This window comes from Erythrolamprus reginae, chromosome 1 (genome assembly GCF_031021105.1).
Source record: "Erythrolamprus reginae isolate rEryReg1 chromosome 1, rEryReg1.hap1, whole genome shotgun sequence".
NCBI lineage: Eukaryota > Metazoa > Chordata > Lepidosauria > Squamata > Dipsadidae > Erythrolamprus > Erythrolamprus reginae.
In genome coordinates this window covers 109,619,819-109,647,225 of record NC_091950.1, presented here as the reverse complement: position 1 = coordinate 109,647,225, position 27,407 = coordinate 109,619,819, and the positions used below count along the sequence as shown (strand labels likewise).

At 43.2% G+C, this 27,407-nt stretch overlaps 1 protein-coding gene across 1 annotated transcript in view; it reads right to left on the bottom strand.

Annotated features, from left to right (window-relative positions):
* The window catches only part of NELL1 (neural EGFL like 1), a 478,454-nt gene that overhangs the window by 229,661 nt on the left and 221,386 nt on the right, over positions 1–27,407 (bottom strand). The gene's annotated exons all lie outside the window — the stretch shown is intronic.

Sequence of the window (27,407 nt, the reverse complement as noted above, 5' to 3'; positions counted from 1 at the left end):
GTCCACTCTTCTTTAAGAGACTGGCCCATCTGCAAAAAAGAAGATAAGAGTGGCCCACCTTGAAGGGTTATTGGTTCCACCCAAGCATGTAATACTTAGGAGGCAAACCCCATGGTTTGTAGCCAAACCTATTTTTAGAGCGATTTTCAAAGCAATTAGTGGAGATTATAGATCATGAACAAACAAACATTTATCTTTTTGAACCCCCTGCTCAATTTATTCAGAATAACAGAGTTTGAGAGGACCCTGGAGGTCTTCTACTCAAACCTCCTGCTCAATTTTTATTAAGAATAGAATTTGAAGGAACCTTGGAAGTCTTGTAACTTCCTTCTCAATTTATTCAGAATAACAGAGTTGGAAGGGACCTTGGAGGTCTTCTAGTCTTCTGTTCAATTTATTCATAAGAACAGAATTTGAAGGAATTAACATTAGAGAGCAGGGTGATATTTGGACATCTCTCTCTCTCTCTCCCTCCCCCCTCTCTCTCTCACCCTCTCCTTCTCTCTCCCTGTATCCCCCTGCTTTAAAAGACCAGCCTGACCATCTGCCAAAAGATGATAAGAGTATCCTACCTCACAGGGTTCTTGGTTCCACCCAAGCATGCAATACTTAGGAGGCAATCCAATCTATGCTTCCCTTATGTTCTGAGAATTTCCTGTAGCAGTTGAAACAATTATCATCAGCCAATCAAAATGTGCCTCCTCTGTTTGTCACCTGTCCCCATGCCAAACAACTCTTTCCTTTTTCACCAGGCAATCAAAACACAGCTCCTATGTTTTTCACCAGCCAATCCTGTTTTTCACCAGTTTTTACTTGTCACAGCAGTGACATCTATATAATATAGGTACATAAAAAGGGCTGTGATCGAATGCAATGCTGTGTCAAAATTTCAAAGCCATCAGTGAAGAACTTTTGGACAAACATTTAAATTTTTATTAATATAGATTGATTCAATTTGTATGCCATCCATCTCCCTAGGGACTCTCTGAGGCTAGTTCAAGGTCTACGGAGATTCTCAGTCATCCAAGTGATGGTTGTTCCAAAGATGCTTTTTCAAGAGGGAACTGGGATTTCTGTTTTTTCTTTGAAGATGTTTCATTTCTCATCCAAGAAATTTCTTCAGCTAAAGACACTTCTGGGATGAGAAGTGAAACATCTTCAAAGAAAAACCAGAAAGTCCAGTTGCCTCTTGAAAAAAGCACCTTTGGGACTCCATCTCAAGATAAATGTTCCTAAACTGGCTGGCATAACTTACAATATAGCTACTTTTTCTAATTACGTCAACCATAATTCTTTAATAGGGTATACCAGCTTGCATGTTACTTTAAAGACATACTGTATCTAACAGTACCCTAATAAAAAATGCAACTGTAGTACATTTAAACTGGTACCACAGAAGGGGAGTTTTCTATGTTGTTTTCTCTACTGTGATTCCAAATCCCAGAGAATCTCCTTTGACGACAAGTTGTATTGTCAAAAATGAATCAATTCATTTCATGACCTGTTTTGGGAGGTATACTTATTGGTGTTGAAGATCCAGCTGGCAGCAAGGAAACTAAATGCAAAAAGGCAACACCCCTTGCATCCTACTTTCTTTTCACTAAAGGAACACTGAAAAGATATAAGTATTTTCTATGTCTTTAAAGACGGGTATTTTTAATTTTAACCTAAAGCCCAAATCATTATGGCTTCATTTCTAATAAAACAAAAATTATCAATTTTATTTACAGCGAGACTAAACTTCCACTTTTTTTATTTGTACAGTATTGTATATACCACCCAATTTCACAGACTCAAGGTGATTTTCAAGAAACATATCATTCCAAATATACAGAGCTTAATAGAAAAATGAGATAATAATTCATAACTGATAACAACTTATGGCAGTTGTAATACTATTAGGTTAAGAATATATTTGAAACACAAACTGTTATCCCACTATATAGAGCACTGGTGAGACCACATTTGGAATACTGTGTTCAGTTCTGGAGATCTCACCTACAAAAAGATATTGACAAAATTGAAAGGGTCCAAAGACAGGCTACAAGAATGGTGGAAGGTCTTAAGCATAAAACGTATCAGGAAAGACTTAATGAACTCAATCTGTATAGTCTGGAGGACAGAAGGAAAAGGGGGGACATGATAGAAACATTTAAATATGTTAAAGGGTTAAATAGGGTTCAGGAGGGAAGTGTTTTTAATAGGAAAGTGAACACAAGAACAAGGGGACACAATCTGAAGTTAGTTGGGGCAAAGATCAAAAGCAACATGAGAAAATATTATTTCACTGAAAGAGTAGTAGATCCTTGGAACAAACTTCCAGCAGACGTGGTTGGTAAATCCACAGTAACTGAATTTAAACATGCCTGGGATAAACATATATCCATCCTAAGATAAAATACAGGAAATAGGATAAGGGCAAACTAGATGGCCCATGAGGTCTTTTTCTGCCGTCAATCTTCTATGTTTCTATGTTTCTGTTCTATAGCATAATGGCAGCAACTAGAGGGGTGCACAGCAGGCCCATTTACACTTTAAGAGGCTGGGATCCTTAGCAAACCTCTATGCTAGAATTCATAGGGTGAGATAAACTTAATGGGAGAGGTGGTCTGGCTAGTATCAAGAGGCAGGCCATATAGGGCAGGGGTGTCAAGTTCAAGGCCGAAGGGCCACAGGGTGCTTACATCTGGCCTGTGTAACTGCCCTATAAACAGCAAAGGATTGGTCCATGGTGCCTCCTGGCTCTCCCGAGTTTGCTTTCCACTGACAGAGGCTTACAAGAGCCTGTCCCAGCTGAAAATGCACTTGTCTTCCCATTTTTGCTAGCAGGTGGTTTTAGGAGACTGTTGCTGCCAAAAACGGAGTATGGAAGTCTGTTTTTGCTGGTAGAGCACTCAGGCCACCAGAGGCATCCCCTACACGAATGACATCAATGCTCATCCTGGCCACACCCACCTTGGCTTCCTGAGGTCAAACACAATCTTGATGTGGTCCTCAATGAAATCAAATGTGACACTACTGATATAGAGCTTTAAACGCTTGGTTTTGAATTGAATTAGTAACTTAGTAACTTAGTAAGCAGTACAGTAATCATAGCTTAGGTTTTACATAGCTCATCTTCTATCGCATGTTTGCAGACTAACCACTGTGCTTTGAACCAACTGAAGCTCCCAGGTTAATCTTCAAAGGTACATTATGTGTTGTGTCATAGCAGTCTAGACATTCAGTGATCAGGGCATGAGCCAATTGTCAGAACCACACTTCTCGTTCAGTAGTGGGTTCTACTTACCTTTGCTACCAGTTCAGGAACGGGAGTGCACAAGCATGTGCAAAGTGTTTTTGATGATATCCAAGTGGATGGGTGGAGCGTCCCACCACCTCCGCTACAGGTTCACTGAACCGGTGCAAACCGGTAGCAACCCACCGCTGTTCTCATTACTTAGCAGCACTTTACAAAGTAAATGTGGCCAGCGGGCAAATAGAAACATGGCAAGAGAAGATTGGTCAATGTGATGGATTTGTGGGTGTGGGGGCAAGGGTTTGAACTTTCAACTGGGTGGAAGCCAGCCTGGAAGACTTCAAATTCGGGTTTCACCCAAATGTACCAACATGGCTCTATTAATAAAGTAGAATTTTGAAGAAAACTTTGCCTTGGACTCTGATTTAATTTTGAATGCTATTTGGAACCCTATTGCCTTTCAAAATGCATCTGCAGAACAATTATTATCTCAAAGCTAGTGGCTGTTATTGCTGACTTCCTGTTGAGGGCAGTTATAGTTTCCTCTAGTGCTTCACATTGCTTTGACTTTCATTCAGATTATGAATATCCATTTATTATGTGAATACTGTCAGCTTGGTAAGGATTCAGCAGATAGTAGCAGAGGTTTCAGAATATACATTATACAAGGGGAGAATAAATGGCTTCAAAATTCCAACTCGCGAAAGAAGATAAAGTGGAGCTATTAGAACAGGTTTAAAACTATATATATCAAATGCCTATCATGAAAATGATATATTATTTCTTCCTTGTCACTACAAGAGCAACATGACACACCCAAACTTAGGATAACAGCTAGAAAAGAGGCAGAACAGATATATGAAAGCAAGCCACAAAAATGGACCCCCATGGACTAAGGACCAAGCGGCTGTGGGAATTGATGGGATCTTTATTAACAGAGATTATTAGAGAGAGGGTTAGGGTATTTCTGTCTTTAGGTATGATATTGCAACAAAATGCTACAGCAGATCTCTAAAGGGAAGAGGGAAGCGTCTCATCCAATTGTGTATTATGACTCAATTGCCATAGGAAATTTGAAAGGGTACATTATGAGATGGCAACCAAAATTATTTTCAGACCTGTAGTGCCAAAAGCGTTAGATAAAAAGTATGCAATTCGCCAATGCTCCTGAGGGCACTTGTGGGCACTTAAGCAGCAAATTTCATTTACTTTGCAATCAGTTCTTTTATATGTCTATCAATGCCCAGTTTAATACAGCAGTTATACATCTGGGGCATTCTACAGTCACGGTCTATCTGGATTACTTTTCATCAGAGGAAGAAAAGGCAAATGTCCAGCAATTTCTAGCTAACGTAAAAACAAACAGCAGGAAAGCTGACAATCTAGTTCTGGCTTTCACCACCCAGTAGAGCAAATCATGGCTGATATCATTGACACATTACATGATTTTCAGCCGCATTTTCTAAAAAATGTCCCCAATTTAGCTCACTATTTGCTCACTATTATGGCCAAGCCAGGAAGCCAGAAGAGCTGAATTCATAGAATAGATCAACTTTTTGGTTAAGCTGAGACACTTATGTAGAAAAGGACTAGTTGAGGAAATGACTCCAGTGCAAGAAAGGTGGGGGTCTTTCAATGGTACCACCAATCCTGTAGAAACAGGGAAGAAAAATATTTCAAAGAATCCAAGGATGAGCCTTCCAAATTAACATTGTACAGATGTCTCTATCCACTTAAATCAAGATTACTGGGCTTTGGTAAAAGTATATTATTTATTAGATTTGTATGCCGTCCCTCTCCACAGACTCGGGGCGGCTCACAGCAACAGTAAAACAATGTACAGCAAATCTAATAATTTAAAAAACACTAAAAACCCCTTATTAAAAGCAAACATACACACAAACATACCATGCATAAACTGTATAGGCCCGGGAGAGATGTCTCAATTCCCCCATGCCTGACAGCAGAGGTGGGTTTTAAGGAGTTTACGAAAGGCAAGGAGGTTGGGGGCAATTCTAATCTCCGGGGGGAGCTGGTTCCAGAGGGTTGGGGCCGCCACAGAGAAGGCTCTTCCCCTGGGTCCCGCCAAACAACATTGTTTCCTTATCTTCCTTTCTATCCAACTGTTGGAAGATCTATCTAACACTGACCTTTCAGAGCCAGAATTCTAACAACAAACTGTAAAAGATATGCTTCTCCTCTTTTATTCAATTATCTGTATTTTATATTCTATCCCCAATCAGATAAAATGTTATCTGTGCAAAAGGGATATCCTTTAGCATTTATATATGCATTAATAACAGTGTGTGTGTGTGTTTGTGTTTTTGCTGAATTTAAAATTAAGGGAGACTAGGATAGATCTATTTCGGCCTTACTCCTTCAATATACCAGGACGATCTGACAGAAACACACACACACACATTTATATATGATAGAAAGATGATTGATGAATCACAGTCTACATATATATTTTTCATGAGTAAATCATTGTAAAATAATATATTTCAATGTTTTAAGATAATCTAAATAATTTCATTTCAACTTTTCCTATAGTTCTGATCTTTATTTAAAATGATTATAAATTGAGGAAAGAATCTGATGTGATGTGCATAAAAGGACAGTAATGTCACCAACTGTGTACTAAATGTTATTATTATTTTATTATTATTTATTAGATTTGTATGCCGCCCCTTTCCAGAGACAGTACAAATCCAATACTTAAAAACAGTTTAAAACCCTTAATATAAAAACAGTCATACATCCCAAACAAAACCATGCATAAAACAAAACGGCCCCGGGGAATCAATTTCCCCATGCCTGATGGCAAAGGTGGGTTTTAAGGAGTTTGTGAAAGGCAAGGAGAGTGGGGGCAGTCATAATCTTTGGGGGGGAGATGATTCCAGAAGGTCGGGGCTGTCACAGAGAAGGCTCTGGGTCCCGCAAAATGACATTGCTTTGTCGACAGGACCTGGAGAAGGCCAACTCTATGGGACCAAACCGGTCGCTGAGATTCGTGCGGCCGAAGGCGGTCCTGGAGATATTCTGGTCCGATGCCAAAAAGGGTTTTATAGGTCATAACCAACACTTTGAATTTTGACCGGAAACTGATTGGCAACCAATGCAGACTGTGGAGTGTTGGTGTGACATGGACATATCTGGGGAAGCCCATGATTGCTCTCGTAACTGCATTCTGCACGATCTGAAGTTTCCGAGCACTCTTCAAAGATAGCCCCAAGTAGAGAACATTACAGTAGTTGAGCAGTGACTCCTGGTCCAAATAGGGCTGCAACTGGTACAACAGGCGAACCTGGGCAAATGCCTCCCTCGCCACAGCCGAAAGATGGTTCTCTAATGTTAGCTGTGGATTGAGGAGGACACCCAAGTTGCGGACCCTCTCTGAGAGGGTCATTACCCCCCCAGGGTGATGGATGGACAGATGGAATTGTCCTTTGTAGGCAAAACCCACAGCCACTCCATCTTATTGTTGTGATTCCGTCTGAGGCTCCTCAGGGAACGGCTGAACCTCTGCCGGCTCCCTGCTCAGAGGGGGAGGATGAGGAACAGGAGGAGGAGGAGGAGGCCCAGGCAGAAGGGGAGGAGGAATATCAGGCCGAGGGAGAGGGAGAACAGCCAGAGTCCCCCGGGGTGGAGCTCTCCCCAGCAAGCAGCCTGGAGTCCTTAGATGAAAATGCTCAAGCCATCATCGATCACAGGCAGAGAAGAGCAGAACAACAAAGGGGACAATTAGCCAGGTACTTCCAGTCCTAAATAGGTAACAGCTGGGTTTGGGTGTGGTTCTCCCCAGTAAGGCTGAAAAGGCAGACCCACCCTTCCTGTCTTGTGGAGTAGTATCTTTGGGAGTCCTGGGACCTGACTGTGATCTTTGGCGTCTCTGATTCTGACTTGTGGCCTTGAAGGCTGAAACCTTAGGGGAAAAGGCGTGGGGGCTTATTCTCTACAGTGGTGTGTGTGCCAGCAAGAAGTCTGCTGTATTGTCTGGCCGTCAGGACTTTGCTGTGAAGCCTCATAGCCTGCCTGTTGGGAAGAACAGGTTTTTCTCTGTGTTTATTTTTCAAACTATAAAGTGCTTTTGCTTTTACCAGCGTGTCTGGCTGCTTTTTCCAGTTGGTGTTGAAGTCTGGGGGCACCCAGACAGAACACTTATCAGGGTTGGATTTGAGTCTGTTGACACCCAGCCAGACCCTAACAGCCTCCAGGCACTGACACATCACTTCCTCTGCTTTGTTGACTGGATGATCCACAGACAGCCTATATATCCATGTTTTCATACAGTTTCCTTCTAGGTTACCTCAGCAACATATTGTCAATCAAGTTTCTTAAAAATAAAGATGGAACATTTTTTGAACTCTTAATTTACAATGAATAGTTTCTCCAGAGAACTTGTTCTTTTATAGTATTTTGCATCATGGAATTCAGTTAGTAATTTGTCCTTGATTTCAACATTTTCACGAAGCCATCTTCTCATAGCCACTTGTTCTTCTGGAATGATTTTTACCTCAGCTAGATCAGTATAGAAACATAGGAACATAGAAGACTGACGGCAGAAAAAGACCTCATGGTCCATCTAGTCTGTCCTTATACTATTTCCTGTATTTTATCTTAGGATGGATATATGTTTATCCCAGGCATGTTTAAATTCAGTTACTGTGGAATTTACCAACCACGTCTGGTGGAAGTTTGTTCCAAGGATCTACTACTCTTTCAGTGAAATAATGTTTTCTCATGTTGCTTTTGATCTTTCCCCCAACTAACTTCAGATTGTGCCCCCTTGTTCTTGTGTTCACTTTCCTATTAAAAACCTTATTTAACCCTTTAACATATTTAAATGTTTTGATCATGTCCCCCCTTTTCCTTCTGTCCTCCAGACTATACAGACTGAGTTCATTAAGTCTTTCCTGATACGTTTTATGCTTAAGACCTTCCACCATTCTTGTATCCCGTCTTTGGACCCGTTCAATTTTGTCAATATCTTTTTGTAGGTGAGGTCTCAGAACTGAACACAGTATTCCAAATGTGGTCTCACCAGCGCTCTATATAAGGGGATCACAATCTCCTTCTTCCTGCTTGTTATACCTCTAGCTATGCAGCCAAGCATCCTACTTGCTTTTCCTACTGCCCGACCACACTGCACACTGCTATGATTTCTGAGACTCCTTAAAAACATATTTTGATAACATGTAAAGAAAAGAATCCTCCTCCACCATAACAACAATAATGTCTATTTCTGTGTAAAATGTTTACCTAGATGATCTCACAATGCTTTAAAGCTCGAGACATTGCATTCTAGCCATGCATCGTGATTAGTGTTTGACACAATCATGGATGAACATTCAGTTGTACACAAACTAATTGAAATAGGATTATAGCTGCTGACTCTACTCATTTACAGGCTTCCTTAAGCATATAATTAGCTGTATAGCAGACACTTTGGCTGAAAGTCAAAATCGCACTGAAGATTCAATATATGCATAGGAGCCACTTTCTCAGAAGATATGAGAATAAAGTCACTGTTTTTAAATTTATATAAAAACATCTCAGGAGTGCCTAGATTACCCTGGAAGAATCAACAAACCATGATAACAAAAGCATGATGGTGATGGCATATTTTCTACTTCGGAAACGTCAGTGCAAATTTTCCATTGCCCCTTGGTTTTTTTTTAACCCATATTTTGTATGATGCAAGTACTTGGCTACAGGATTCTATTTCAGAAGTCTATTATAAAGCTCATTATGTCTACTGTACTTCTGTGAGCAATTATACTTGTCAATAACTATTCCTCCATAATGTGACATTAGAGTTTTATGGGACATTTCTGCAACTAAAGTATAAGTTGCTGCTTTATGGGACTGTGGCAGTGAGAGTGTTTAGAACATACTGCACAGCAAGTAGATCAGATTTTTTAAACATAAGCTTGCTTGCAACTCTACGCGTTTGTGTATGTGTGTGTGTGTGTGTATGTATCTTAAAATATTAATATTCAAGTAATAAAGAGCTAATTTGGTGTAGTAGTTCAGACATTAGGCTAGAAATGGGAAAACTATGAGTTCTGGTCCTGTCTTAGGTATGAAGAAAGCTGGGTGATATTGGGCCAGTTATTCTCAGCCCTAGGAAGGAAACAATGGCAAACCACTTTTGAAATCTTGGCCAAAACAGCCTGCAGGAAGTTGTTATTCAGGCAGTTGAAAGAAATCAAGGGTGCCTTCAAGGTAGCCTCCCGATAATAAATAAAACAGAACTTTATGGTTTGCCACTGACATTATACTAATGATGGTAAAAAAAAATAATCGCAAAGCAGCAACAAATTGAAAAATCTTCATGAGTGCAAACATCTTAAATATTCTGCAAAAACTTTATGAACCACGTATTCTACAATGATAATATTATTTTATCTGTCTTCAAAATTGTTAAATGTGAATGCCAGTGGGGAAGACATAAGATATAATTCAAGTGATGCTGTTATCTGATAGGAATTCAGCCTGATCTACAATTAGTTGTGTATTCTTTCAAAAGATTATCTTAAATGTATGCACAGTGACAAAGCAATCAACACTTCACAAAACTTTCAGGGAAAATTTAAAGAAACTCTAAAACAAGGAGGCACAAATTATGTATGGCTTCAGGGACAATATATAGTAGAGAATTGATTGAGTCTGAGCCAATCATTATTAATATGAATGAATTACTTACGATTAACTATATTGCTGAGTACAAGAAAAATTAGTATAATCCAGCAAGGTGATGTATGACTAACCCTTATAACTGATTGTGAGCTCTTCCCCCCCCCCACTTTCCTCTTTGCATATATAGTAGCTAATCCAGAAAGGAAATATAGTTAGGAAAGCAGATGCTGTAATTCTTGTTGCATTACCATGTATACTATGATTCATATACAATAGCTAAAATACTAGCATGCATTGAAGATAATCTCATGAATTTCTGCAAGGTGTAACTATATGGAACCCTGCCTACTTCTTACTCAGCACTCTGAAAATTTGGGTGCTAGAACCTCACCCAGTAACAACCCACCTTATCCTTCTTGTCAAATCTTTAAAAGGAGGAGGCATATTTATAGACAAACAGTTCTATATGCAACACCACACAACAACCTCTTTATTTAGAATCAACTTGAAAACATTTACTCTTGATTGTATTCTGATTTTATTTAAACACAAGGCACAATCCATAGAGCAAAGAAGAACAGTCTACTTAACCTAGCAGAGTCTCCAGAGTCTGCAGAATACCAGCAAATAGCCCAAACAGAATACCAGCAAATAACCCAAATCTGTAAAGATGACGTGAGGAAAGCTAAAGCTCTCAATGAACAAAGACTTGCAACAAGAGCTAAAAGTAACAAAAAAGTTTATTCCAACATATTAAAGACAAGAAAAAAGTCAAAGAAACAATTGGTCTATTGCAGGGAGAAAGTGGCAAGAAGGTGACAAGCAACAGGGAGAAAGCAGAGCTATTCAACACCTTTTTTGCATCTATCTTTACACAAAGGGGAAAAACAGTCCAACCTATCAAAAACAGCATCACAAATAACATATTAGGAACACAATTTAAAATGGGGAAGAAAATGGTAAAGGAACACCTGTCTACCCTAGACAAATTCAAATCACCAGGACCAGATGGATTACAACCCAAGATTCTGAAGGAACTGGCAGACGAGATCTCAGAACCACTGAACTATATCCTGGAGCACCAGGGAACTGCCAGAGGACTGTTAAAGAGCTGATGTAGTTCCCATCTTCAAGAAAGGGGGGAAAGCAGATCCAGAAAACTATAGACCTATCAGCCTGACCTCAATACTAGGGAAGATTTTGGAAAAGATAATTAAACAATGAATCAATGAACACCTAGAAACAAAGTAATAACCAAAAGCCAACATGGGTTTGTCAAAAACAGATCATGCCAGACAAATCTTACAGCATTCTTTGACAAAGTGACAAAATTAGTGGACCACGGGAATGCTGTTGATGTGGTTTACTTGGACTTCAGTAAGGCTATTCACAAAGTAGACCATAAAGTAGAAAAAGGTGGGATGGACAGCAGCACCACCAGATGAATTCAAAACTGGCTAACCAACTGCACTCAATGTGTAGTGCTCAATGAAACTACATCTACATGGATAGATGGATGCAGTGGAGTACCCCAAGGTTCTGTTATAGGCCCAGTACTCTTCAAGATCTTCATCAATGACTTGGATGAGCAGATAGATGGGGAACTTATCAAATTTGCAGATGACACCAAACTGACAGGAATAGCCAACACTTCAGAAGATAGGCATAGAATACAGAAAGATCTTGACAAACTTGAACAATGGGTGCCATCTAACAAAATGAAATTCAATTGTGAAAAAAGTAAGGTTCTACATTTAGGCAAGAAAAACAAAACGTATATGTACAGTATGTGTGGTACATTGCTCAACAGTAGTAACTGTGAGAGGGATCTTGTAGTTCTAGTGTACAACCATTTAAACATGAGCCAACAGAAGCTGCCAAAAAAGCCAACACAGTTCTAGACTGCATTAGCAGAGGGATAGAATCAAGATCACGTGAAGTGTTAATATAATTTTATAAGGCCTTGGTAAGGCCACACTTAGAATACTGCATTCAGTTTTGGTCGCCATGATGCATAAAAGATGTTGAGACTCTAGAAAAAGTGCAGAGAAGAGTGACAAAGATAATTAGAGGACTAGCGGCTGAAACATATGAAGAATAGTTGCAAGAACTGGGCATGGCTAACTTAATGAAAAGAAGCACCAGGGGAGACATAATAACAGTGTTCCAATATCTCAGGGGTTGCCACAAATAAGGAGTCAACCTATTCTCCAAAGCACCTGAGGATAGAACAAGAAGCAATGGGTGGAAGCTGAACAAGGAGAGAAACAACTTAGAACTAAGGATAAAATTCCTGACAGTTAGAACAATTAACCAGTGGAACAGCTTGCCTCCGGAAGTTGTGAATGCTCCACCACTGGAAGTTTTTAAGAAGATGTTAGATAACCATCTGTCTGAAGTAGTGAAGGGTTTCCTAACTAAGCAGGGGGTTGGACTAGAAGACCTCCAAGGTCCCTTCCAACTCTGTTGTTATTATTATTATAACCTAAAACTACCATCACATAGATGCAAAAAGAGATAGACACACATACAGTTCAAGAAAACTAATGTTTAAGTATGATGGGAAACTACATTTTACAAAACATTTATTCTAATATTCTTCAGGAGACTCTGTGTCTTGATTTGCTTTAATAATTTTCTAATTTATTTATTTTTAATTTCAATGATGGGACAAGCATGTTTCACTTTCACTTTTATATAATATGTTATTAGTTGGTTCAGTGTACATTGTCTGCCCCATTTTTGCTCTCAGAAAAACCAAGCCATTTTTAAATCATTCCCTCCATGCAATTCCCTCTCCAAATCAATCTTAAATTGGAAATAAAATATGTGTGTGCATATACAGCCTGGCCATTCTATTTTCCAATTTGTAATCTGCTAGAGTAAATAAATATAATAAAATTCACCAAAGTAAATCAAACCAAACCAAACCAAACAAACAAAAACCCTGCATTTCCCTCAGATACCATAAGCCATTTTATAGTCAGCTCTTCCCAAACTAGCCTTTAAATATGTAAGAGAAAGACAAGTGTCCCTTCTTTCCCCCATACTGTGTGGAAAACCAAAGAGGCTTAGAGATATTATTTTTCTTGTATCTCCATTATGCTCTCAATCCTCTGGAATGCCTTCTGGAGCAAGATTTGTTCTGCCAGTAATAGCCTCCTAAAAGCTAGGTCAAATCAAATTATTCCAGAGGGCTTGAAGATGGTAATGATATAAGATGATATTTGTTATGTCCTGAGGTTTGCATGTTAGCTAGCAAGTTTCCAACCAGGTCCACTCTATAGAGTTGGAGAACAGAGAGTGCTGATTGGTTCTTTCCAGCCTGAGCTCCCTATTTAAACAGGAGCCACTAGCTGGGCATTTGTTAAGAGTTTTCACTGATCTTAATGAAGAGCTATTGTTACTGTTCAGTACCAGAATTCAACAATATTGTTACTGTTTAATTTTGTGCTTCAGAATTGAAGAAACTTCAAAATTTCACTTTGGTGCATTAAATAAATAAAAGTGGACAAGGAATGAGAGGTCATATCTGTTGCCCTCACTTGTTTGGGTGTCTCAATAATTAAATCTCTCTCCTTGTAAATCTACATACAGCTGTTCTGTGTGGTTATTTTTTTTGTGTGTGTGTGTTTCTTTGGATTTCTAGGCCACCCTTCTCCAATGAACTCAGGTCATCCCCCAGTCTGGAATCAATATACTGATAATACCTAATTATACAGCTTGACTCTGAGGCAATTATGTCATTTAATTGCTATTAGACGCCCCAACTCTGTGTTGAGAAGTTACATGGTTCTTTGTTGAGAGGAGCATACTCAGGCTTCATTCTGACAAAAACATGTGTCTCTGTTTGTTTTATCTCCTTATCACAGCCCCAGTATCAAAGGGATTTTCCATCTTTATCACTTAATGAAGTTGCATTTTCCCATGAGAGAGGCTATTGTACAATATGGAGGTTCTCTTGTTTCCTTATTTCCTATTGGTTCTTTATGAATCTCTCTAAACACAGTCAGCTGTCTTTTTTTCCCTTCATATATAAATAATATACAGTATAAGTACAGTGATACCTTGTCTTACAAACTTAATTGGTTCCGGGACAAGGTTCTTAAGGTGAAAGGTTTGTAAGATGAAACAATGTTTTCCATAGGAATCAATGGAAAAGTGATTAAAAGCCCAAAATTCACCCCTTTTGCCAGCCGAGCCACCTGTTTTTGCTCTGCTGGGATTCCCCTGAGGCTCCCCTCCATGAGAAACCCCACCTCCGGACTTCCATTGCCAGTGAAGTGCCTGTTTTTGCGCTGCTAGGATTCCCCTGCAGCATCGCAAAAATACGGAAGTCCAGAGGTGGGGTTTCCCATAGAGGGGAGCCTCAGGGGATTTCCAGCAGCACAAAAGCGGATGCTTCGCTGGCAACGGAAGTCCGGAGGCAGGGCATCCCAATGGCGGCGGTGGGTTTGTAAGGTGAAAATAGTTTGTAAGAAGAGGCAAAAAAGTCTTAAACCCCGGGTTTGTATCTCGAAAAGTTTGTATGACGAGGCGTTTGTAAGATGAGGCATCACTGTATTATTCTTTTGCCCAATCTGAGACAGTGGACACACTCCAGATATGAGTTTCTTCTTGAAACAATGGCAGTATGATCTGGTGGGGAATACATCACTATTTCTGAATCATGGTTACACCATGCCATGAATGAATGAATGAATGAATGAATGAATGAATGAATGAATGAATGAATGAATGCATCATTGAATGGCTTCTCTGGTCTCTTCAAAATAACCACAAAGATTGGAGGAACATTTCCCCCCAATTCAGATGTGTTACTAGAGCTGCTAAATATGTTGAAAGCAGGGGAGGAAGGTTACAGATCTTTAGATTATTTCATCTCACCTCTGAACACAATTAGACAGCAATCTTAAATTGCCCTTAAATAAAATGTGGCTTGGCATGTGATAAAACTCTGGGGCAAGAGTTTGTTTTGATTTTATGCAATAATTAAAAGTACATACAGACCTTTGGTGACCCAAGAAAGCCTGGAATACAGAAAATGAATTAATATTTGTGTTCCAATTTGCAACTACTTAACACTTGTATAATATATGTATTTTCTTTGCTCAGCTAAGAACATTGTTGTCAATTGTATCTCCATGTATTTTTCTCCATGTACTTTTATTTATTATTTTAATTGAAAATATTTATAAACTATTAATAGTATCAGGGTTACTGTTAATATGAAAGATGTGTTTAATTGGGTTATAAATAATCTTTTTAGCAGTTAGCAAACTTTTAAAATCACAAAATGTGTAATAAAAGTGATATATTGTACTGCATACTTATCCAAACTGAATAAAGTATAGATATATTTTCTTACCTCTATCTTGTAGTTTAAAAATTCTTTCAAGTGTGTCTTAATTTGCAGAAAACAAAATATGTTGTTTCACATATACAACCATAGAAGACACTGGTAAATTATTTCAACAACTTCTCTTTCCCTCCTGCATTCTAACATATTCATAAATTTTCATTATTTTTTAAAGTTTTATTCTACATTTATGTAAACATTGAACATCAAGAATGCACAGGTAATTTTCAGTATTTTTCCTATTCAGATTGCAAATGAACAGTAGTCAGTAATGTTATATTAAAAACACAGAGTAGCTCTGTAATTCAAACAAAACAATGAATTTCTTTCATTTGCATACATAACTTTACATGCAATTCCAACTTCTCATCATAAAAACACATAATAGCTGTTCATTCAAGACTACTTGTAAAATATAAACTTTGTAGAATGTAGATAAATATAAACTATGTTATTTTGGTTGCTAAATGAACTAGATGTGCTAGTATTTTATTTTCTGCACTGTATAAGAAAACAAAATAAGAACTCTTTTTTCAAAATATGCAATTATTTAGAGTTGTTCTGATATTTACATGGAAAAGAGCTTCTGTATAACGGCCTTTAACTTCTGATATCTTTACAGCATATACTGTATTTAGATAGCAGATTAAGTATCTTCCCCTTATTAATATACATACTACTGATGCATTTTAATAATGTACTATTTTTACTGTTGGTTTGTGGATCATTTCAGGTTTTGGTTTTGCTTTGTAAAACCTGTGGAGTCATTTGCTAGTTGGAAGGTACATTAATAAAATAGAGTGGTTCCTTCTCTATCATTTTGATTGGAAGAATTGTGTTACTCTACTTAAGTGTTTAGCTCATCCTTCAAGCAAGATCTCTAGATTACAACGCAATCCATGTCTCTGTGTCCAATTATCAGACCAAATGCACCATCTTCTAAATAGAATATTAGGGTAACATGCTGTCAACACATTTTATTGAATAACAGTATGGTGAATTATCTTCATGAGGTCCTTCCTTTCCTCCCTCCTTCCCTCCCACCTACCTTGTTTATGTACTCCTTCATCCATCAAAGAAAAGCATTAAAAATATAATTCCATTAATACTCCATTCTCAGAATTGTGTGTGTACTTTTAGTGTTTTTATGGTTCATTTTAAAAAACTTTATTTTTTGCTTTCAGGGATTTTGTAAAGATATTTTTCATTGAAATGTTAAAATAAAATTAGAAGCATTCTTCCTTAAAGGAAACTGACATCTTTATCTCATGAGCACATTGCAGATTTCTCCTACACATTATCTTCTGTATTTCTCTGTATAATTAACAATTTACTCTGAAGTCTTAGGGTTTTTTTTATCCATGCCTACAGTTAAAATGTTTCAGGCAATGCTTTGAAATCTCTTAATATTTGGGGTTTATGCAGACACTCGTCAAATATCTACCAGCTACCGGAAGAGTTGTCTAGAATGCTCAATGAAATCATATAGTTGGATTTTTTTCTCCTTCTGTTTAAACATTTAGATGATTGTCTCTATTTCTCTTAATCTCTGTACTCTGAAAAGACATTTATTTTACAATTCTTGTTTCCTCAAAAATTTCAGCTCTTAATTTGCAGAAGAGACGGAGTAACGACTCGGACACCAGAGCTGGATTTAAAACTTGGGTCATTTTATTATAATAAATTTGCATAATTTATTAATTAAATTAGCATGAATTAGCATAAATTTGCATAAATCAACATATTCAACTATGACCCGGAAACAGTGGACCTGCAGGGTCAAAGAAACACTTCCGGGGCGGAAATGACGTAAAAGGTCAACATTCCTGGGCAACTATGGGCGTAATCGATGCTGGTCCAGGTGAGGGACCTCTCCCTCACCTGAGACCCTGCCATACACTCGCATGAGGGGGGTCCCGCCGGCTCACCCCTACCCTGGGACTTCAATAGCGGGACCCAAAGACAGGTTCCCCCCAAGCACGCAGGTAGCACCCACCATGGGCTTGGAGAGAACCTGTCAATCATCCCCAAAGATGCCCAAGGGAGAACGCGCAGTTGCTGAAACCACCCAGATTTCCGCCCCTAACCTGCCTACCCAAATGACCAGAGGTAAGCCAATTAACCTAATTAAATGCAAGCACCCCCTAACCGCACATCCATCTCCCCAGTGTGGAATGGGCGAAAAAACAGCCCGGCCTAATGGGCGAGGCTGCAAAAAATTCCCATTCGGCCCCCGAAGGCGACCCACTATGCACACTGCAAAATAGGGAAGGGCGGGTGGGTGTCTGCTCTCAGGTTGGGTCCGGGGCGAAAAGGCCTGCTTCCAGGCCTGCTGCCCTTAAATAGGGCCAGCAGGCCCCGCCCGGACCCAACGTCATGCCCAGCCACGTGGGCTAAGCAATCCCGGCCGAAATCTCGCCTCGCGAGATTTCGGCCGAAACCAAGATGGCGGCCGCCATAGGAAGGGTCCGAGTCTGCCCGGCCCTTCCGCAAAAGCGCCGTGAGGCCGGTAAGTCAGCCGGCGATATTGCAGAAGAGACGGAGTAACGACTCGGACACCAGAGCTGGATTTAAAACTTGGGTCATTTTATTATAATAAATTTGCATAATTTATTAATTAAATTAGCATGAATTAGCATAAATTTGCATAAATCAACATATTCAACTATGACCCGGAAACAGTGGACCTGCAGGGTCAAAGAAACACTTCCGGGGCGGAAATGACGTAAAAGGTCAACATTCCTGGGCAACTATGGGCGTAATCGATGCTGGTCCAGGTGAGGGACCTCTCCCTCACCTGAGACCCTGCCATACACTCGCATGAGGGGGGTCCCGCCGGCTCACCCCTACCCTGGGACTTCAATAGCGGGACCCAAAGACAGGTTCCCCCCAAGCACGCAGGTAGCACCCACCATGGGCTTGGAGAGAACCTGTCAATCATCCCCAAAGATGCCCAAGGGAGAACGCGCAGTTGCTGAAACCACCCAGATTTCCGCCCCTAACCTGCCACGGAGCGGGGGTCAGATCTCTATCTTGGCCCCCCGACTCCCCCCTCCATCTGCGCCAGCTCACGCAGAGACACTGCAGGTCCAATAGGGAAAATGGTGTTCCTCCGTTCTGCCAGAGGAAGACCGGCAGCCAGGTAAAGCCACAGCTGATCTATGGTGATGCGGGGATGGGCCACAACCACCCCGCCTAACTTTCTGACTACCGTACCCGGGCCTTAACTCCCCGTCTAACCCGGTGAAGGGCCCTAAGGGAAAATGGCGTCCCACCAAGCGATCCCCAAGAGGATCTCGACCGCACCACCTGCGTGGAGGGCCGCACGTGCGAAGCCACCGCAGGCTTCGCGAACCTGGCAGATCGAAAACGACCCCCAGGCCCACACCGGTCCTTGCCACCACAGTGCAAGGCCCACCACCTGGGCGCCGCAATGGGATGCAGCCCTCCCAGTACCATCTGGGCGCAGCAATGGGATGCCGCCCTCCCAGCACCGACTGGGCGCAGCAATGGGATGCCGCCCTCCCAGCACACATCCAGGCACAGCAATGGGATGCCGCCCCCGGCACTAACTGGGCGCAGCAATGAGATGCCGCCCTCCCAGCACCAACTGGGCGCAGCAATGGAATGCCGCCCTCCCAGCACACATCCAGGCGCAGCAATGGGATGCCGACCCCCGGCACCGACTGGGCGCAGCAATGGGAAGCCGCCCTCCCAGTCCCAACTGGGCGCAGCAATGGGATGCCGCCCTCCCAGCACCAACTGGGCGCAGCAATGGGATGCCGCCCTCCCAGCACAACTCTGAGCGCAACGATAGGATGCCGCCCCTGGCCACCGACTGGGCGCAGCAATGGGATGCCGCCCTCCCAGCCCCACTGGGCGCAGCAATGGGATGCCGCCCCCCCGACACCACCTGGGCGCAGCAATGGGATGCCGCCCTCCCAGGACCAACTGGGCGCAGCAACGTGATGTCACCCTCCCAGCACCTCCTGGGCGTAGCAATGGGATGCCGTCCTCCCAGGACCACCTGGGCGCAGCAATGGGATGCCGCCCTCCCAGCAATAGCGGTGGAAACGCCCGTCCCACCGCACACCCCGTCTCCCCAGCCAGACAGCCAGGACCCAGCCGCCACGACGGCAGGGTCCCCACCCGATGGCAACTTGTTGCTGAGTGGTCCGGAGCGCTCTAACCCCAAGCAACACCGTCGGTCGCGTCCTGGCGGGGTTGAATAGAAGGGGCCAAAGGAGGAACCTGGCCTAAGATCTTACCCAGACCCTCAACGGCCGTTCGTACCCTAAAACAGGCCGTTGACCGCCGGCGGGCGACTTCCCGAATCCTCCGTATCGAGAGGCCGTTACCGCACTGGTGGCAGCGCCCCCGAGAACGAGCGTTCCCGAATGGCGGGATCCATACTTGGCCTGGCCAAACCCTACATACTAGCACCCACCTACTGAAGTAAGGAGATGGAAGGCACCAAATTGACCCGGCGGCCCGCAATGCGGCCCCGGCCCAACTTTCCCGCACCGTCACACTGCGGAAGACGCCATAAAACCCATAACCCCGCCCCCGCCTGAACAAGGCGAAGCAGGCCAACCTGGACCTAATAGTCCCAACCGAAAGGCCACGCTGCCTAAGCTGGACACCAATATTGCCAGGTACACAACTGGGGCAGGCCAGCTATAGGGGTAACCCATATACTGCCTGCCATCCCAACAGTTCACAACCCCGTTATCTAACCCGGGGACATGCCTAGCTAAAAACAGTGTGGTCAGGGACAAGGACCTGTGCCCCAAAAAAAAAATCGGCGGACAAGCCGCATGACCCTGTCCCTTTTGGAGGACAGGGCGTTCACAACACGAACAACCACTAAGCTGTCACACCAAAATGCACAGTCCTGCCCCCCAAACCGCTCACCCCAAAGCTCTAGAGCCACTATCAAGGGGGAGAGCTACCAAAAGGGGAAATCCCTGAACCAAAGAAGAGGCCCCCATTCAGGAGGCCACGCAGACCAGCCCACTGGTCACCCAACACAACCCAAAGCGCGAGTACATGCCGTACTAGAACACAACTGCAAATCAGCTTCCAAAAGAAGCTCTTGCTTCCAAAGACAACCCATTGAAACGTTGTAAGAACTCCGCCACACGCAGAGGTCAGCCCTGACCCCTGCACCTAAGCGGGTACGATAATGGGGCAAACAGAGCCCCTTCATCGCAGTACATAACCCTTAGAAAAACCCTGCCCGGCACCACGACCCGGCGGGCAAAATGAAGTATCCCAGCTAGGTCCCGGAGCTGCCGAAGAGTGACCTTCCCACAGCCCCAGAACCGTACCAAGGTGATCCCTGATTTGAGCCGACTTGACCAGGGGCAAACAAAAGATTGCACCTCTGAGTCCAATTCAATACCGAGGAAGGTAATCCCGGTGGCGGGGCCCTCGGTCCCCGTAGAGGCTAAAGGCACCCCCAACAGAGCACAAAGGGCTTTGAGACCACATTGGAGCAAAGCAATGCTCTGCACGCGCAGTCCCCGCCACCAAGAAACCCACAAGGTAGTGAACGCCGAGCCCGCGCCGCTGCGCCTCCTGAGCGCCCACTCCAAGAAGGTGCTCGAGCTCCCAAAAGAGAGCATGAGAGGGAGCCACCCGTGGGTAAAACCCCCAATCACTTAAAACACCCCTGAAATGGAAGCCCAACAGCGCGAAGCCGCCCGGGTGCATAGGGAAGAGCCGGGATGCTGACTCAATGTCGCATTTATCCATAAGGGCTCCATCCCCCCGCTGCATTACCATGGCCGCGACCGCCGCAAGGATGCGAAGCCGGCCGAACAAAGGGCGTCAGGAAAGAAATCCCTCACTGACTCCCTGTTAAGAAAAAACAAGTGGTGAATCAACCTAGATTCAGCACCCACCTGTCAAGGGACCCCCCCGAATGGGGAGACCCCAAGATTCGGGAAAGGCGGCTCCGGGAAGGGCCGAGGGCCCCTCCCCATGGCCACCTCTTATGCTATCCCGGACCGAACAATGCCGTTATGTCCCCCAACCAACCGGAGGTTGTGGAACCCAAAGGCCTGCTCGAACCCCCCATGTAAGGGATCCCGAATCCCTTAGAGAAACCTAGCAAGAGAGCGACCGCTCTCGAGCGGGGGTGGTCGTCCCACAACCAACCCCAGCGTTGTTGTAGTTGTTGTTATAATTAAATGGGCTGGGCCCAGTTCCCCCCCCCCCGCAGGTGGGGCCTGTATCCTGGACCACGTCCGATCCCAACCGTCCCCTTTCAGGGGCAGGGGTACATTGCAGCGGCATGGGAGCCCTGCCTTCCTGCACGCAAAGCTATACATACAAAAAGGGGGGAAACAAGTCCCTCTGCCTCAAGCCCCTGCAATGCAGCAAACGGGTCCCACCCTGTGGTGGCCCCCTTGTCCAAACTCCCCGGCCCCGACGGGGAAGCCGGCAAAAGGGGCGGAGGCCCTCTGGCCTGGGTTGGCGGGGGCAAACCCCCCGCCCCCAACACACCAGGCCTTGGCAAAAGCCGCCCCAAGGGCCTGTGCTCCCGCACTAGGAGCCGGGGGGGGGGAGGGGGCAAACCTGTTAGGAGTCCCCCCACCCCCGTGAAAACCCTAAGAAACTGGGACCGAGTGGCCACCATATTTAAACAATTAGAATAGAATAGAATAGAATTTCCTTGGCCAAGCGTGAATGGACACACAAGGCATTTGTCTTGGTGCATATGCTCTGCACGTACATAAAATAAAATATACATTTGTCAAGAAACAAGTGGCACAACACTTAATGATTGTCATAGGGGTCAAATAAGCAATGAAGAAGCAATATTAATAAAAATCTTAGGATATAGTCAGAGTAGTTCCTTTTGTGCTGCTCTGATCACCCCTGTTAATATCTTTCTGCCTAATCAAGTTAGATAATAGCTGTAATGAAGTTTGGCCATTATCCACTGAAATAGTAAAGGCCTGGAACAAACTTCCCATGCCCGGGACAAGCACACACCCATCCCAAGACAAAACACAGAAACAGAACAAGGGCAGACCAGAGGGACCAAGAGGTCTTTTCCTGCCGTTATATGTCCCTGCTTCCCTATAAATATATGACATCAGTCCAACCACCATCAGTCTCATAAGGAGTATGATTAATATGTGCTTGTGTACACCATGGTTCTTAAGTTACCTGAGGGAACTGGGGCCACCCAGGCCCCAAGAGGGCAGCTAAGGCCTCTGCCCAAACAGGCAGCGCAGCAGCATGAAGCTACCGCCAAGGGCCCGCCCGTCCCCCGTGTGCAGTGTTATGTGGTGTATTATTTCTTTCGGGGGCCACGAACCGGGAGGGGCCGCGCACGCGAGCCCCCCACCCAGGCCCCCCACTTCCCCAATGGGGCTACCAGAAGGATCCCCCCCCCCCAATATAGGGGGGGGGGCAACAGCCAACGGCCTCCCCGCCGGACCCGAAGCCCCCAAACCGTTCCCCGAGCCTCCGATGAGGCTCCCAAAATGGCGACCGCAACACGCGGCCGCCTTTTACCGAGTGGGGTGGGGGTGGGGGCCTCACGCAGGCTCCTGCCGCAACCCGTTGCTGCCCAAGACTCCTTGAAGCTGGGCAGACCGCCAGGACGAGCAGTGCCCCCAAGCCTCGAACGAGGCCGAAATGACGGCCGCCTCCACGCGGCCGCCGAAAGGCTCCAAGAGCAGACAGCCGAGTGTCTGCTCTCAGGTTGGGTCCGGGGCGAAAAGGCCTGCTTCCAGGCCTGCTGCCCTTAAATAGGGCCAGCAGGCCCCGCCCGGACCCAACGTCATGCCCAGCCACGTGGGCTAAGCAATCCCGGCCGAAATCTCGCCTCGCGAGATTTCGGCCGAAACCAAGATGGCGGCCGCCATAGGAAGGGTCCGAGTCTGCCCGGCCCTTCCGCAAAAGCGCCGTGAGGCCGGTAAGTCAGCCGGCGATATTCTTATTTTCCTTGAGAAACATAACTTGCCACTATTTGTTATTCCTTTAAGCATTCACAATAGAAATATAGAAATAGAAATACCAAAGCAACAAAGGGGAAAATCCTGGCTTAAATCAAAAAGAATAAGTCACGAGCAAGCAACTTAAGACACTTACCTAATACATATGAATATAAAGAGGGTGGGATGGGGGTAAAGTACAGTCAAATTTGCAAGATTATTTTGCCATAGCCAATATTAATTAAAGCAATTTTAGTTGCCTTCTTGTAGAAGTTCTACATAGTGGGGCTAGTATGTTCTACATAGTAGGGCTGACACAGCCTTTTATTTTCAAAGTGATAAGCCAACAGAATCTGATGGAATAAGAGATGGCTTCTAACGTATAAAATTAAATTAAAATTAACTTAGACATGGCAGAAAGATGTGTACTGTCATGTTTTACTGTACATGAACACACTGTCTCTGACATTTCTAAGGTGACAAAGATTGAATTGCATTCTAAGCACACACACAAACACACACACACACACACACAAACACACACACACACAAACACACACACACACATTGAACAATAGACCCTTGCCAGCCACCGAGTCAACTCCAAAATACTGCTGTGTAGAGAGATCTATGTTTCTGTCCATCTGTCTGCCTGTTCATTCATCAGGCAGCCAAATGACTCTCTAAAAATTAAACAGAACAGGACCAGATTTGGTATGGCATGAGAAGCTGGAAAAAAGAGTTCATAAATGCTCTATATCTAGCTATGTGCTATCAAAACAAAAAACAAAACCCCAAGAGAAGGGATCAAGCAGTACATTTATGCTTCTGAGTGCACACCTGCATTCAAACACGCAGAGATGCAGCACAAGGAAAGACCAGATACATAAATACACCAGCAACATGCAATTCAAAGTGTTGGTTATCAACTATAAAGCCCCACTTGGCATTGGACCAGATTATTTAGGATACAATGGTACCTCAAGATACAAACCCCTCGTCTTACGAACAACTCGTGATACGAACCCGGGGTTCAGAAAAATTTTGCCTCTTCTTACGAACTTTTTTCGAGTTACGAACTGGCGTTCGGGAGGCTGCTGAGAAGCCCCCCGGCTGTTTTAAAAGGTGACAGCCGGGCGGCGGGGCTTCCCAGCAGCCTCCCGAATGCCGGTTTGTAACTCGAAAAAAGTTCGTAAGAAGAGGCAAAATGTTTCTGAACCCCGGGTTCTGTTCGGGAGGTTGCTGGGAAGCCCCCCAGCCTGGCTTTGACCTTTTAAAACAGTCGCGCGGTTTCCCAGCTGTCTCGGAACGCCAAACGCGGAAGTTCGGGTTTGGCGTTCGGCTTCGGGAAGCTGCTGGGAAGCCGCCCGGCTGTTTTAAAAGGTCCCAGCCGGGCTGGGGGGCTTCCCAGCACCCCCCCAAACCCCGAACTTTTGCCAAACTTCCGGGTTCGGGGTTCGGGGGGTGCTGGGAAGCCCCCCAGCCCAGCTGTGACCTTTTAAAACAGCTGTGCGGCTTCCCAGCTGTCTCCGAACGCCGAACCCAGAAGTCCGGGTTTGGTGTTCGGCATTCGGGAGGTCGCTGAGAAGCCCCCAGGCTGTTTTAAAAGGTGACAGCCCGGCAGCAGCGGTTTTTTTGCGGGGGTTTTTTTGGGTTGCACGTTTTAATTGACTTTACATTGTTTCCTATGGGAAACAATGTTTCGTCTTACGAACCTTTCGTCTTACGAACCTCCCCCTGGAACCAATTAGGTTCGTAAGGCGAGGTATGACTGTACTGTCTTCTGCCTTACGCGTCCCAGTGACCGGTTAGGTTGTACAGAGTCAGCCTTCTCCGGGTTCCGTTGGACAAACATTGCCAACTGGCAGGCCCATGGGAGAGAGCCTTCTCTGTTGTGGCCCCAGTCCTCTGGAACCAACTCTCCCTGGAGATTCATACCACCCCCACTCTCCTCGCCTTCCAAAAGTGTATATGCAAAACATATTCTCAATCATTCATAAACATATTCTGAATTAATAAACCATTAATTATGGTTTTTACTAGGGCTGTATCCTTTTCGCTAATAAGGCTACAGGATCATTTTGCTCAATTGATGCTTGAAGAGAAACATTAATATTCCACAATGGAATAGGACATTTTTTTATTTATTATCCATGGTGGCAATTTATGTCTGGTTGTTCTGGGTTGTTTTTTTCCTTTGAAGATTGATTTAAAATAAACTTATCTCTGTTAAGCTTCATGAAATCTTTCCCATTGTTCTAACTATAATTCAGATATAGTTTCTTTTGAAAAAAAGATCTGTTAAATGATCACATTTTCATGTTAAATGATTAAAACCAAGAATGGTTCAAATGCAGCATTGTATCCTATTGAAATTACATCAACACACACAATGGGAAGGATTTATACAGATAGCAGCAATTATCCGTTTTCTCAACTGAGTGGAACCAAAATCAAAAAAATTATTACAGCTTAAGCATCATTGCAATATTCATGTGCTTAACTGGCTGCTTGTGATGGTCTCATTTATTTCCTTTGAACAAATAAGTAAAGAAATTTCAAAAGATTATGATTGGTTGGAATTCTAAAAGTAGATGAATAAGATACATGACAAAGGTACCTTAAATAAAGAGCAGAATCAAAAGGTCCTCCCAACATTTTTTTGTTACATACATGCCTGATTAATACAAAACCTTTTCATGGTTAAAAAGAATACACTGAATAATATTATAATACTATGTATTATTAAAAGCCTGAAAGCCAAAATGCTTATTATACATAACAGCTAGTTAACAGTCCAACACATTATTAGAGGCAACAGGATTACTACAAAAGGATTTACACATATAAGAGACTCAATTGAGTCTCTATGCCTATGAGCATAGTTGATAGTTAATAATAAAATAGAAAGGACATTAATTTTCAAAACATTAATGAAGTCAAGTTTTGTGATGCTGCGATTTCGCTGAGGCTTCCCTCACTGGGAAACCCCACCTCCAGACTTCCGTTGCCAGAGAAGCACCCATTTTTGCGATGTTGGGATTCCCCTGCTGGGATTCCCTGCAGCATCGCAAAAACGCGGAAGTCCAGAGGTGGGGTTTCCCATGAAGGGGAGCCTCAGGGGAATCCCAGCAGCACAAAAACGGGCACTTTGCTGGCAACGGAAGGTCCGGAGGTAGGGTTTCCCAATGAGGGGAGCCTTCGCCTGGCAACGGAAGTCCAGAGGCAGGGCATCCCAGCGGTGACAGTGGGTTTGTAAGGTGAAAATAGTTTGGAAGAAGAGGCAAAAAAATCTTAAACCCTGGGTTCGTATCTTGAAAAGTTTGTATGACGAGGGGTTCGTAAGATGAGGTATCACTGTAATCAACTCCATATTGTGAGTTAGCTGCAGTTCTAATAAATTACAGATCCCCCCCTCCCAAAAAAATTGGTATCAATGATTAAGAATTAGAATATGAAACATTCAACCTAATTCACTGTTTTAAAGTGCTGTTTCGGTTGGTTTTGTTTTGAGAGGCCAATTATTTTCTGTTTCTGGTAAATTGTAGAAAACACACTGCATGAGGAGAGTTCATTATGGCATAGCATTCAAATTAATTAGTACTTTCAACTGCTGTATAAATCAGATCTTATTTTTAAAAAAATATCAAATATGACTTAATATGGTGGAACGCTTTTATAAACTTGATTAAGCATAATCACAATGGAAGTAAGTAAGAATGCTGAACAATTGATAGACACTGTAATACATAACTGAAAAACAGCTTGCCTTCAGGTGTTGTAGATTTTTAATCACTGAAGTTTTAAAGAAGAGATTGGACAGTCTCTTGTCCGAAATGGTATATTATCTCCTGCTTGAGCAGGGGGCTGGATTAAAAGATCTCTAAAGTCCCTCCAGCTCTATTCTAATTCTGTTCTATGGAAGGAAATCCTATAAATTCTACAATCGCAGAAATGTTTAACTTGGATATGGAATACTGTCAGCAAATTAATGTGAATCTTTCCCTCCTTGTGAAAATATCCTAAATCCCTATTCAATTTGTTACATTTGATTGGTTCAATCTGGTGATTTATTAAAGATACACTACAAAATATTGAACATCAAATGTAACTTCAAAAAACTTAACCACAGGAACTGATCAGAAAAAAAATGAAATCAGCGTGTTTGTTTGTTTGTTTGTCTGTCTGTCTGTTTATCTATCTATCTATCTATCTA